Genomic DNA, 8,328 nt, shown 5'->3' with positions numbered 1-8,328 from the left:
GATCCATTAATGCTCAAAGTCTTGGATCCTTTTTACCCTTGCCTTTTAGTTTAAAGGGTTACTGGCTTTTTGCTCTTGCCTTTTGGTTTAATGAGCTATTGGCTTTTTCTGCTTGCTTTTTCCTTTTCTTTCTTTTTCTTTTATTTTCACCATTTTTTTTCGCAAGTTTTGTGTTTTTCACTGCTTTTTCTTGCTTCAAGAATCAATTTTATGATTTTTCAGATTATCAATAACATTTCTCTTTTTCATTATTCTTTCAGGAGCCAACAATTCTAACATTCATAAACTTCACTATAAAAAATATGCACTGTTCAAGCATTCATTCAGAAAATAAAAAGTGTTGCCACCACATCAAAATAATTAAGCTAACTTCAAGTTGATTTTCGAAATTATGCACTTCTTGTTCTTTTGCAAATAAAAACATTTTTTTATTTAAGAAGGGTGAGGGATTCATGGAATCATTCATAGCTTTAAGACATAGACACTAGACACTAATGATCATGTAATGAAAACACAAACATAGTCAAAATATAAAGCATAAAAATGAAAAATAGAAAATTAAGAACAAGGTAATTAAAGAACGGGTCCACCTTAGTGATGGTGGCTTCTTCTTCCTCTTGAAGATCCAATGGAGTTTTTGAGCTCCTTTATGTGTCTTCCTTGCCTTTGTTGCTCCTTTTTCTAGAGGTTTCTCCGGCTTTGGGTGCCATTAATGGTTATGGAAAGCAAAGAGCTAAGCTTTTCCACACCAAACTTAAAAGCTTTGCTCGTCCTCGAGCAAAATCAAATAGAAGGGAGTAGAAAAAGAATGTTGCAATTAATTTTGAAAACTTATTATTGTATGCAAGAAAAATTAAAAAGAGTTGAAAAGAATTTGAAAAGATATATAAGTTTTGAAAACGTTTTGGAAGAAATTTTAAAAGAATTGAAAAAGAACTAAAAAGACTTGGAAAGATTATTAATTTTTGAAAATAGAAATTAAAAAGTGAACGTTTAAAATATGTTTGATGCAAAAAATTATGAATTAAAACATGAAAAATTGAAAAAAATCGAATTGGAAACAAAATTACCTCCCTTGTGTCATCCTGGCGTTAAACGCCCAGAATGCTATCTTTTCTGGCGTTTAACGCCCACTTGACTGCCATTTTTTGGCGTTTAACGCCTAGCCAGATACCCTGGCTGGCGTTAAACGCCAAAAATCCTTTTTTACTGGGCGTTTTTCTGAACGCTCAGAATGCTGCCATTTCTGGCGTTAAACGCGCATAATGCTGCCCATTTTGGCATTTAACGCCCAGAATGCTATCCTTACTGGCGTTTAAACGCCAGTAAGCCTGTCCTCCAAGGTGTGCTATTTTTGATGCTGTTTTTGATTCACTTTAATTCTGCAGCTATTTTTTGACTCCACATGATCATCAACCTAAAGAAAACATAAACTAACAATGGAAAATGAGATGAAAAAGTAATTAACATAGATAAAAAAGATTGGGTTGCCTCCCAATAAGCATTTCTTTACTGTGCTTTTAATTTAGTCTCAGTTTTGAGCACTCTTTTCTCAACATTGCCTTCAAGATAATGCTTGACTCTCTTTGTCAGAGTCAATATCCTGAAGCTCTACATATCCATATGGTGACACACTTGTAATCACATATGGTCCCTTCTACCGGGATTTCAATTTTCCAGGGGACAATCTGAGCCTAAAGTTAAACAGCAGAACCTTCTATCCTGCCTCAAAGACTCTAGATTACAGCTTCTTGTCATGCCACCTTTTTGCTTTCTCCTTGTAAATTTTATCATTTTCGAAAGCATTGAGTCTGAACTCTTCCAGCTCATTCAACTAGAGTAATATTTTCTCTCCAGCTACCTTAGCATCAAGTTTTAGGATCCTGGTTGCCCAGTAGGCCTTGTGTTCTAGTTCCACTGGCAGATGACAGGCTTTTCCACACACCAACTGGTATGGAGAGGTCACTATAGGAGTCTTGAATGCGGTTCTGTATGCCCACAGAGCATCCTCCAGACCTCTTGCCCAATCCTTTCTACGGGTACTTACAGTCCGTTCCAGGATTCGTTTTAGATCTCTATTTGAGACTTCAGCCTGCCCATTTATCTGTGGATGATATAGAGTTGCCACTTTATGGTTAATTCCATATCGGACCAGAGCAGAGTCAAGCTATTTATTACAGAAATGAGTGCCTCCATCACTGATCAGTATCCTAGGGCCACCAAACCTGCTGAAGATATGCTTCTGGAGGAACTTCATTACTGTCTTAGTATCATTAGTGGGTGTTGCAATTGCCTCTACCCATTTAGATACATAATCTACTGCCACCAGAATATAAGTATTTGAGTAAGATGGTGAAAAAGGCCCCATGAAGTCAATACCCCATACATCAAATAACTCAATCTCTAAGATCCCTTGCTGAGGCATGGCATAACCATGAGGCAGATTACCAGCTCTCTGGTAACTGTCATAGTTACGTACAAACTCTCGGGAGTATCTATAGAGAGTAGGCTAGTAGAAGCCACATTGGAGAACGTTGGTGGATGTTCACTCACCTCCAAAATGTCCTCCATACTGTGATCCATGGCAATGCCATAGGATCTTATGTGCCTCTTCTCTAGGCACACATCTACGGATCATTCCGTCTGCACACCTCTTAAAGAGATATGGTTCATCCCACAAGTAGTACTTTGCATCAGTAATCAATTTTTTTGTTTGCTGCTTACTGTACTCTTTGGGTATGAATCTCACAGCTTTATAATTTGCAATGTCTACAAATCATGGTACTTCCTGAATAGCAAAGAGTTGCTCATCCGGAAAGGTTTCAGAGATCTCAATAGGACGGAGGGACGCTCCTGCTACTGGTTCTATCCGGGACAAGTGATCAGCTACTTGGTTCTCTGTCCCCTTTCTGTCTCTTATTTCTATATCAAACTCTTGCAGAAGCAACACCTATTTTATGAGTCTGGGTTTTGAATCCTACTTTGTGAGGAGATATTTTAGAGCAGCATGGCCAGTGTACACAATCACTTTTAATCCCACTAAATAAGATCTGAACGTGTCAATGGCATAAACCACTGCAAGAAACTCTTTTTCTGTGGTTGTGTAATTCTTCTGTGCGTCATTCAAAACTTGGCTAGCATAGTAAATGACGTGTAGAAGCTTGTTATGCCTTTGTCCCAATACTGCACCAATGGCATGGTCACTGGCATCACACATTAGTTCAAATGATAATGTCCAGTCTGGTGCAGAAATGACTGGTGCAGTGACCAGCTTAGCTTTCAGGGTTTCAAATGCCTATAGACACTCTGTGTTAAAAACAAATGGCGTGTCAGTAGCTAGCAAATTTCTCATAGGTTTTGCAATTTTTGAAAAATTCTTTATAAACCTCCTATGAAATCCTGCATGTCCCAGAAAGCTTCTGATTGCCTTAACATTAGTAGGTGGTGGTAATTTTTCAATTACTTCTACCTTAGCTTGATCCACCTCTATTCCTTTGTTTGAAATTTTGTGCCCAAGGAAAATTCCTTCAGTCACCATAAAGTGACATTTTTCCCAGTTTAAAACCAGGTTAGTCTCTTGGCACCTTTTTAGAACAAGTGCTAGATGATCAAGACAGGAGCTGAATGAGTCTCCAAATACTGAGAAGTCATCCATGAAGACTTCCAGAAACTTCTCTATCATATCAGAGAATATGGAGAGCATGCACCTCTGAAAGGTTGTAGGTGCATTGCACAGACCAAATGGCATCCTTCTGTAGGTAAATACTCCAGATGGGCATGTGAATGCTGTTTTCTCTTGGTCTTGAGGATCTACTGCATTTGTTTGTAACCTGAATAGCCATCCAAAAAGTAGTAGTATTCATGACCCGCTAGTCTCTCTAGCATCTGGTCTATGAATGGTAAAGGAAAATGATCCTTCCTGGTGGCTATATTGAGCCTTCTGTAGTCAATACACATATGCCACCCTGTAACTGTTCTTGTAGGAACCAGTTCATTTTTTTCATTATGAACCACTGTCATGCCTCCCTTCTTGGGGACAACTTGGACAGGGCTCACCCAGGGGCTATCAGAAATAGGATAAATAATCCCAGCCTCTAGTAACTTAGTGACCTCTTTCTGCACCACCTCCTTCATGGCTGAATTTAGCCGCCTCTGTGGTTGAACCACTGGCTTACCATCATCCTCCAATAGGATCTTGTGCATGCATCTTGCTGGGCTAATGCCCTTAAGATCACTTATGGACCACCCAAGAGCTGTCTTGTGTGTCCTTAGCACTTGATGTAGTGCTTTCTTTTCCCGTGGCTTTAAAGTAGAGCTTATGATCACGGGAAAAGTGTCATTTTCTCCCAGAAATAGATATTTCAGGGATGGTGGTAGTGGTTTGAGCTCGGGTTTAGGAGGCTTATCCTCTTCCTGAGGAGTTTTCAAAGGTTTTTCTGTTTTCTCTGGTTCCTCCAGATCAGGCTGAACATCTTTAAAAATGTCCTCTAGCTCTGATTCGAGACTCTCAGTCATATTGACTTATTCTACAAAGGAGTCAATAATATCTACGCTCAGGCAGTCTTTTGGTGTGTCTGGATGCTGCATAGCTTTGACATCATTCAACTTAAAATCATCCTCAATGACTCTTAATGTTATCCTTCCTCTCTGGACGTCAATGAGGGTTCGTCCAGTTGCTAGGAACGGTCTTCCTAGAATGAGAGTTGCACTATTGTGCTCATCCTTTTCCAGCACTACAAAGTCAGTAGGAAAGGCAAATGGCCCAACCTTGACAATCATGTCCTCAATTATCCCTGATGGAATTTTAATGGAGCCATCAGCAAGTTAGAGGCATATCCAGGTTGGTTTAACTTCATCAATCAAACCAAGCTTTTTGATAGTGGATGCAAGTATTAGGTTGATACTTGCCCCAAGGTCACATAGAGTTCTCTTGGTACAAGCACCCTCTAATGTGCATGGTATCATAAAGCTTCCGGGATCATTAAGCCTTTCTGGTGTAAGCTTTTCAGAATGACTGCACTGCATTCTTCAGTGAGGAAAACTTTTTCAGTTTCTCTCCAATCCTTCTTATGGCTTAAGATCTCTTTCATGAACTTAGCATAAGAGGGTATTTGCTCAAGTGCCTCTGCAAACGGAATCTTTATTTCAAGAGTCCTGAGATAGTTTGCAAAGTGGGTAAATTGTTTATCCTGTTCCGCTTGGCAGAGTTTCTGAGGATAAGGCATCTTGGCTTTGTATTCTTCAACCTTAGTTGCTACATATTTATTTCCTACAGAAGTGGTTGAAAAAGCTTGCTTAAAGGGGGTTTTTGTCAGCACATGCAAGTGTCTGATCCCTTTGTGGCGTTTGGATGCCAGAATTGGCTATCCCTTGGGCGTTTAACGCCACTTTTTCACCCTTTTCTGGCGTTTGGATGCCAGAATCATTCCTCTCTGGGCTCTTACTGTCCTTAGAGGGACTTTGGGCAGTGCTTTGGTTATCCTTTGTCAGTTGTTCCTTTCTTGGCTTCCTGCTACCTTGGATTGATACATTCAGTGTTTTCCCACTCCTTAATTGAACAGCTTGGTATTCTTCTATTATTTGTTTAGATAGCTGCTGTCTTGTCTGATCTAATTGTGCTTCCATATTTTGGTTAGCATTTTTAGTGTCTTGGAGCATCTCTTTAAATTCTGTGAACTGTTTTGTTATAATAAGAAATTGCTGATTAAGTTCAGCAACTTGTTCTTGAGGACTAAGTTCAGTAGATACTGCTTTAGCCTCTTCTTTCAGGGAGGACTCACTGCTTAAGTACAGATGCTGATTTCTAGTAATTGTATCAATGAGCTCTTGAGCCTCTTCAATTGTCTTTCTCATGTATATAGATCTACCAGCTGAGTGGTCTAGAGATATCTGGGCATTTTTTGTAAGCCCGTAGTAGAAGATGTCTAACTGTACCCACTCTGAAAACATTTTAGAGGGGCATTTCCTTAGCATCCCTTTGTACCTCTCCCAGGCATTATAAAGAGATTCATGATCCTCTTGTTTAAAGCCTTGGATGTCCAACCTTAGATGTGTCATCCATTTTGGAGGGAAATATGATAAAAGAAAATTGTCGTGTCGGTATAGAATTTCACACCAACAAACACTCCTCCCAATAAAAAATTTGGTTGTCACAAATAACAAACCCCAAATAAGAATTAACCGAAGTATTTGAACTCCGGGTCGTCTCACAAGGAATTGTAATGAAATGCTCAATTATTGGCTATAGAGAGGGTAAGGGGGTTGGTTTTATAATTTTTGCAAGAAAATAAATGGCAAGAAAAGTAACTGAACAATTAACTAATAAAATAAAGGAAAATAACTCTTGGCAAGACATAGGTAATTGAGATCACCATCCTTGTCAACAAATCATATATTGATAATTATGAGAGGCCAACCTAATAAGTCTACTTCCAAAGCCTTAAGTACGTAATATCTACTCCTAGGCTTGAAGTACGTCAAATAGGTTTGATCATATCAACCCATAAGTCCCAACCTACCTACTAATCTAGATTAGTAGTGGGTTGGCATCAATGAGTATCAAATTGATCACCAAGGGTTCTCAAATCAATAATTCAATGAGACCCAATGACTCAAGGTCACTCAATTCCCCTAGCCTATGCCAAGAGTTAAGAAAACTACTCAAAAACTAAAGGAAACATTTTAACAAACACTTAGAGTGTAAGAAAAGTGAACATCATAAAATGCAAGAATTAAAGGAAACCCATGGCTACCACAAGCATGAAATCAACAATAGCAATTAAGATGAACATAAAAAGGACATGGAAACATAAAATTGCATTAAAAGAAATTAAGATCCAACAATGGTTCATCAACATTAAAGAGAGCAAAACAAGAATTTAACAAGAGAAACTAAGAGGATGAAGACAATAGAACACTAAAATATAAAGAGAATTGAAATCAAAACAAGAATTGAAAGAGAAATTTGAGAGTGATTAGGCTAATTTTACCCTAATTTCTATCCTAAATCTAGAGAAAGGAGAGAGCCTCTCTCTCTAGAATTCTACCCTAAAACATGATGAAAAACTAAACTATGACTACTTGGTTCATTTTCCCTTCAATCCTTGGGTTCAATAGCATCAGAAATGAGTTGGATTGGGCCCAAAATGCTTCAGAAATCGCTGGGGGCGATTTCACTTTTAATGGGCCATGTGTAGCATCGGCACGCATGCGTACATGGCGCATGCGCGCCCCTATACACGAAGCAACATATGGCAAATTTTATATCATTTTGAAGCCCCGGATGTTAGCTTTCCAACGCAACTAGAACCATCTCATTTGGATCTCTATAGCTCAAGTTATGGTCGTTTGAGTGCGAAGAGGTCAGGCTTGACAGCTTTACGGTTCCTTCATTTCTTCATGAGTTCTCCCACTTTGCATACTTTTCTCCTCACTTATTCCTTCCAATACTTGCCTTATGAACCTGAAATCACTCAACAAACATATCAAGGCATCGAATGGAATTAAAGTGAATTAAAATCACCAATTTTAGGGCCTAAAAAGCATGTTTTCACATTTAAGCACAAATCAAGGGAGAATTGCAAAACCATGCTAATTCATTGAATAAATGTGAGAAAAGTTGATAAAATCCCCCAAAATAAGCACAAGATAAACCACAAAATCGGGGTTTATCAAATCTCCTCACACTTAAACCAAGCATGTCCTCATGCTAAGAATAAAAAAGGACAAGAAAAGGGTATAAACATTTATTCAATGCAAATAAACTATATGCTCCTATCTATATGCATGTAACTAAATGCAAAATATTTCTACCTACTTGGTTAAAAGTAAATCAATCCCCAAGAACACCTATGCACATGTAGGGCTAAGTAGTATGATGATTCATGAATCCTACCAATTGAAATATCAAAATAAAGTTCAAATAGACTTGCAAGAAGAAAGCTCATGAAAGCCGGGAACAAAGAATTGAGCATCGAACCCTCACCGGAAGTGTATCCACTCTAGTCGCTCTAGTGTATAGGGTCGATAACTCAATTCTCTTCTACTCATGCTTTCCATGATTTGTTTTTCATCTAACAATCAACAATTATTCAATGCATGCATACATTCATCATGAGGACTTATTCATAGGTCGTAATGGGGCTAGGGTAAAGGTAAAGATGCATATGGTCAAGTGAGCTTGAAATTTGAATCTTTGATTAACCTAGGCTCTCACCAAACACATATGACAACCTATACAATTCTAATACACAACCTAGCTACCCATAATTCCCACTTTTTCACATGCTCATGCATTCTTTTTAATTCACATTCCATATGCATTGATTT

The sequence above is a fragment of the Arachis hypogaea genome, chromosome 14 (genome assembly GCF_003086295.3).
Source record: "Arachis hypogaea cultivar Tifrunner chromosome 14, arahy.Tifrunner.gnm2.J5K5, whole genome shotgun sequence".
Taxonomy (NCBI): Eukaryota; Viridiplantae; Streptophyta; class Magnoliopsida; order Fabales; family Fabaceae; genus Arachis; species Arachis hypogaea.
Note: the sequence above shows the minus strand (reverse complement) of the source record.